Here is a 6,000-nt window from a genome sequence, read left to right as displayed (position 1 = left end):
AAGGAGTTGGATGCAAGTAAGAGGACTTCGTTAGGAAATGTGTGGATGATGCAGCAAATAGTAGGAAGAAGAATTAAAAGCTGCAAAAAGGTGTCAATGGAATAGTCAGTTGGGCCGAAAGGTGGTAAAGTGAATTCAATCCAGACAAGTGGTCAGCAGGGCTACGGACTAAGATCATGGGACTTCCCTGATTTGATTTCATTTATTATTGTCACATGTATGGAGATGTTCTGAAATATATTGTTTTGCCTGCTAACCAGTCAAATCATACCTTACATATGTACATTAGGGTAATAGAATAGAATGCAAAATATAGTGTTACAGCAGCGAAAAAGGTGCAGGGGATGATCAATTCTAATATATGAAAGGACCATTCATAAGTCTGATAACAGTAAGGAAGAAGCTGTTCTTAAATCTGTTGGTACATGTTTTCAAAGTTCTACACCTGAAGAAGGAGCAAAGCTTTGAAAGCTAGTGTGTTCAAATAAGCCTGTCGGACTAAAACCTCGTGTTGTGTGACTTCTGACCTTGTCCTTCCCAGTCCAACACCAGAATGTCCACATGACAGAAGAGAGTATAACAAGGTTGGCAGAGGTCTTTGATTATGTTGACTGCTTTTCTGAGGCAGCAAACAGTACAGACGGAATCAATGGAAGGTAGGCTGGTTTTTGTAATGGACTGGGCTGCGGTCACTGCTGCCTGTAATGAGAGATGTGATCTTGGGCAAAGCAGTTGCCAAAGCAAGTGGTTTCTGGACTTTACCCTTACCTCATCCCCTTTCAACTCAAATAACTTCTGTCAGTCGCCTTCGTGATGTAGTGTCCTATGGAATGGACTAGTGCAGCACAGAAGAAGGCCATTCAGCAGACTGAGTCTGTGCCAGTTCTCTGAAAATCAAATTAGTCCTACCACTGATCCCCTAGCACTTATTCTTATTATTTTCTTTGCTCCAAATTCCTATAATTCCAATGCGAACACCAACTTGAATCTGCATCCACGATAATATCAGGAAGAGGGTGTCCTTCCAGCAGCACCCTCTCCTGCCCCCTGGTGGTAAAAGCAGCATTTGGGGAGTGCAAACGTAGCATAGGATTACACAGTAAATGGTAGGACGCTGAAGTGTAGAGGTGCACATGTACTTTGTTGCTTGTGTTGGTAGAAATGAGAGATAAGGTAATTAACGGACTTACGGATACTTGCCTTTCTTTATGAAAATACTGGTTTGGGTACAGATTGAGTATATGAAGTTCCAAAGAAGAGTCATATTGGACTTCAGGATGACATAAAGAGGGTTATAGGAAGGTGAATTGAATGGGCAAAACTTTGGAACTGAGAATATTATAACGGGTTTTGAGAAGATTTGCAGCTCAGTTTGAGGTCCTGGATGTGAGTTTGCTCGCTGATCTGGAAGGTTCGTTTTCAGACGTTTCATCACCATTCTAGGTAACATCATCATTGAGCCTCCGGTGAGGTGCTGGTGTTATGTTCCGCTTCCTATTTATCTGTTTAGGTTTCCTTGGGTTGGTGATGTCATTTCCTGCGTTGGTGATGTCATTTCCTATTCTTTTTCTCAGAGGGTGGTAGATGGGCTCCAAATCAATGTGTTTGTTGATGGAATTCTGGTTGGAATGCCATGCTTCTAGGAATTCTTGTGCATGTCTCCGTTTGGCTTGTCCTAGGATGGATGTGTTGTCCCAATCAAAGTGGTGTCCTTCCTCATCTGTATGTAAGGATACTAGTGATAGTGGGTCATGTCGTTTTGTGGCTAGTTGATGCTCATGTATCCTGGTGGCTAGCTTTCTGCCTGTTTGTCAAATGTAGTGTTTGTCACAGTTCTTGCAAGGTATTTTGTAAATGACGTTCAATGACGTTGCACTGTCTGCAGTTCCTACTATCTCTAAGGCATACATTGTGTTTAAGCTATTGGGCTCAAGTGAATCCCAAGATGACTACAAAAAGTGGATAAGCACGTTCAAGACAGAAATCAGAAGACTAAAAAGGGGGTATGAAATGCATCTGGCAGTTATGGTTAAAGATAATCCCAAGAGGTTTTATAGCTGTATTAGGAGTAAAAGCATGGCTAGGGAGGGAATAGGTGCTAAAGATCAGCACAGCCGTCTATGTTTGGAGACATTAGAGATGGAGGAGATTTTTAATTCATATATTTCTCCCCACTGTTTACTGAGGAGAGAATCATGGTTTCTAAGGAAATAAAGGAAACAAATGGGGTTGTTTTGGATAATATACACACTACCAGAGGGTGTGTTTGCAGCCTTAAAGTGCATTAAGGTGGATAAATCCCCTGGGCCTGATCAAATCCATCCTTGGACATTGTGGGAGGCTAGGGATAAAATTACAGGGAAATTGCAGGAATGGGTAACGATGCTAAAAACAGCCCATGTTATAACAGGACCAGATGTGAGGTGGGAGAAAAAAAAAGCATGGAAGGATGGAATCAGGCTCTAAAGTTATTGAACTTGATGCAGAATTCTAGAGGCTGCAGGCTCACCAAGCAGAGAGAGTAAGATGTTGGTTTTCAACTCACACCTGAAGTTTGCTAAAGCACTGCAGTAGACCTATGACAGAAATGTTGGTTTGGGAACATGGTGGCATGTTGAAGTGGCAAGTAACTTGAAGCTTGTGGTCATTTTTGCAAACATGAATTAAGTGTTCTGCAAAATGGTCATCCGTTGTGTTTCATCTCCAATTTTAGAGGAGATTATGTTGTGATCAGCAAATAGAGTAGACTAGATCAAATGAAGTTTAAGTAAGTTGTTGCTTTACCTGGAACGTAAGGCTGTGGCATTGGCTGGTGAAGAGGGAGGAGATAAACAGGTAGGTGTTACAGCTTTTGTGATTGCAAGGGAATGTGCTGTGGGGATGAGAGGAGATGTTGGGATTGGAGGAGGAGTGTACCAGAATGCCCCAGAGCGTTGCAAAGCTGGGTGGAGTATTTGTGGATTGGAAGGCAGGATTTTAGAAATTGATACTCATAAAATATTACAGGGTGGGGTGGGGGGTTGAAACCAGAGTGTGATCCCTTTTAAAATATGCAATTTTCTAGGCTCGGAGGGGTGAAAAAAGAAGTCTGCAAGAAGTAGCGGTTGTACAGAGTGTGCCTGAAATTGAAGCATTTGATTCAGGGGGCTATGTGGTTAGTAATAGTTTATTTAGGGATTGAATATCAGCCAATTACTTTAAACCAGGCACTTAGAAACTAAAACCCAATTACATTTAAATCTGATGGCTTTGGCAAGCTAGAACTAATCCTGTTGTAAGAAATTGATAGGCCATCAAGGGTATGAAAAAAGAGGGCATATGAAAACTGGTGTGAGAGCAACTGCCATCGAATAGAGTTAAAAACTTATCAGTTCTAAAGAGAAAATCATTGGTTCTCACAGAATTTCCTAAACTCTCAGAATAACTATTATCTAGCGAACGGTATAACAGCACTCTCAGCTAATATTCCTGATACAAGAAGTTGACAGAGAGAGGTGATTCTGACACAAGATTGCAACAGAGAATTATGTTCCTGACTGAGGATCAGTGGAGCGGATGTGGAGCATTCTGGAAGATGTATCCTGGCTGTAATTTTGAGAGATTACATTTTCATTTTTCTTTAAATTTTGGTTTTTACAAGTGTGACTTGTATTACCATTAAAGTTTTGTTTTATACAGGAATAGTTAGTGGTTAAGGTGGAATTATTTGGTTTGCTAGTGGTTCTGTTCATTTGTTCATTGTTAAAGTTAGATAGCTAAATTGTTACTTGCTGATTATAGAGTGAGTGAAAAGATTTCATTTCGGTTAACTATTTGCTTATAACAGATTGGGGTGTAAGAAGCAGGTTATACCACTTTTCACACTTCTTTTAACAGATTATGAGGTGAGGCGAGCCTCTCTGGGTGTTTCCGTTTTAGTTATCCAAAGCGGGGGTCAACTTCCACTTTATAACATAGAGGGAACAGTCGCTATGGAAAGTTGCCAAGGGAGACAAGGGGAGTATGTGTCTTGCTGTGTGGTGTTGTTGGAGGTGACAGAAATGGTGGCCTATGTCCTTTGGATGCAGAGGCTGGCAGGGTGGTAAGTGAGGACGAGGAACACTTTATCTTTACTGTAGGAGGGAAGAAAAGGGGTGAAGCAGAATCACAAAGAGATGGATCACACACGGCTAACGGCCCTGTTGACCCAAGTAGCTGGGAATCCTCTTTTGATGAAAAAAGGTGGACACTTCTGAGGCCCACCCTATGGAAGGTAGCACCATCAGAACCGATACAGCAGAAAAACTGGAAGATGGAATGGAGTCCTTATAGACAGCAAGTTGTGAGGATTTATAATCAACATAACTGTGGGAGTCGATGGGTTTGTAATGAATATCGGTGGCCAGCCTATCCCTAGAAATGGAAACAGATGTCAAGGAAGTGAAGGGAGGAGTGAAAGAGGGAGTAGGTGAAGGTGAGCACAGGGTGAAAATTGGAAGCAAAATAGATAAACCTTTCCAATTCCTGTTGAGAGAGAAATAGCAGTCCAGTCATCAATATACTGGAGAAAGAGTGGTGGGGAGGAACCAAAGTAGGACTGGATCAAGCAATGTTCTATATACTTCACAAAGACACAGGGATATCTAAGGCCCTCATCTGAAAAACTCTTCTGACTTTCTTTAGGTCAAACGGTTAGGTACCCACATGGCCTCTGTTATGTTGCTTTGAATTGCTTACATCCTGGTTCCTGTAAGGTCTCCATCCCATTCTTCTAGTTTTCTGTCTGTCTTGCATCTATTCTAATGATGCCCCCCACCTTTCACAAGGGCATCTCCAAAATGTCCACCTCTCTCTACAACTGAGCATTCCTCTCTACTATGGTCAACTGGGCCCTTAGCCATGGAGTTCAGCTCAATTCCCTCACTTCTGCCCTCATCCCTTCCCTCCCCTCCCTTCTTACAACAATTGGGTCCCTCCAGCCCTTACTTACTAGCCCACCAGCCTTCTCATCCAAAAGATTGTAAGCTGCCAATGAGATGCCACATGCAGGCATATATTTCCCTTCCCGCATCAGCATTCTGCAAGGACCATTCCCTTTGGTCCACCCCTGCTCCAATCCCAACATCTCCCCACAGCCCGACAGCACCTTCCACTGTAATCACAGAAGGTGTATTGCATTGCAGGAGGGAGCTAACACTATAAATGGTAGAACCTAGGAATGTATTGAAGATCAGTGAGACCTTGATCTGCATATCCAGATCCCTGAAATTTAGCAGTGCAGGTAGATAAGATGGTTCAGAAGGCATATAGAATAAATTACCTTAATTATCTGAACAATAGATTACAAGATCAGTGAGTTTCTGCTGGAACTGTATAAAATGGTACAACTGGAGTATGCATACAGCCCCAGTTACCGCGTTCTAGGAAGGACATGATTGCACTGATGATTGAGAGGGTGAAGAGGAGATTCACCAGGATATTGCTTGGGCTGCAGGATCTGAGCAATGAGAAAAGATTTTGTAGGCTGGGATTATTTTTCTTGGAGCAGCAAAGGTTGAAAGCAGAGTTGAGAGGTGTACAAGATTGAGGGACACTGATAGGAAGGTACTTTTTCCATTTGTAGAGGTGTCGCTAACCAGGGGGCATAGATTAGATGAGTTAACAGGAGAGTTGAGCAGTTTTTTTTCACCCAAAAGATGGTGAAAGTCTGGAATTCACTGTCTGAAAAGGATGTTTGAGTCAGAAATGCAAAGCATTTAAACCGTATTTAGATTTCACAGAGTGTTACTGTAGCCTCCAGGACTCTGGACAAAGAGCTGGAAAATTGGATTCATGCAGTCAGATCTTTATTAATTAGTGTGAACGTGCGCTATGTGGCTTCCTTGTATATTGTAGACTCAAAAGGTGCATAGATGTTTAAGTCTACCTTTGCCAGATCATCTTTCAGCTTTTTACTATTTTCTTCTCCCAGTTCAGATCTTTTACTCCTGTTCTACCTTTGTCCTACCTGTCAGTCAATCT

This window comes from Stegostoma tigrinum, chromosome 2 (genome assembly GCF_030684315.1).
Source record: "Stegostoma tigrinum isolate sSteTig4 chromosome 2, sSteTig4.hap1, whole genome shotgun sequence".
Taxonomy (NCBI): domain Eukaryota; kingdom Metazoa; phylum Chordata; class Chondrichthyes; order Orectolobiformes; family Stegostomatidae; genus Stegostoma; species Stegostoma tigrinum.
The sequence above is the reverse complement of the archived record's forward strand: the minus strand, read 5'-3'. Positions refer to the sequence as shown.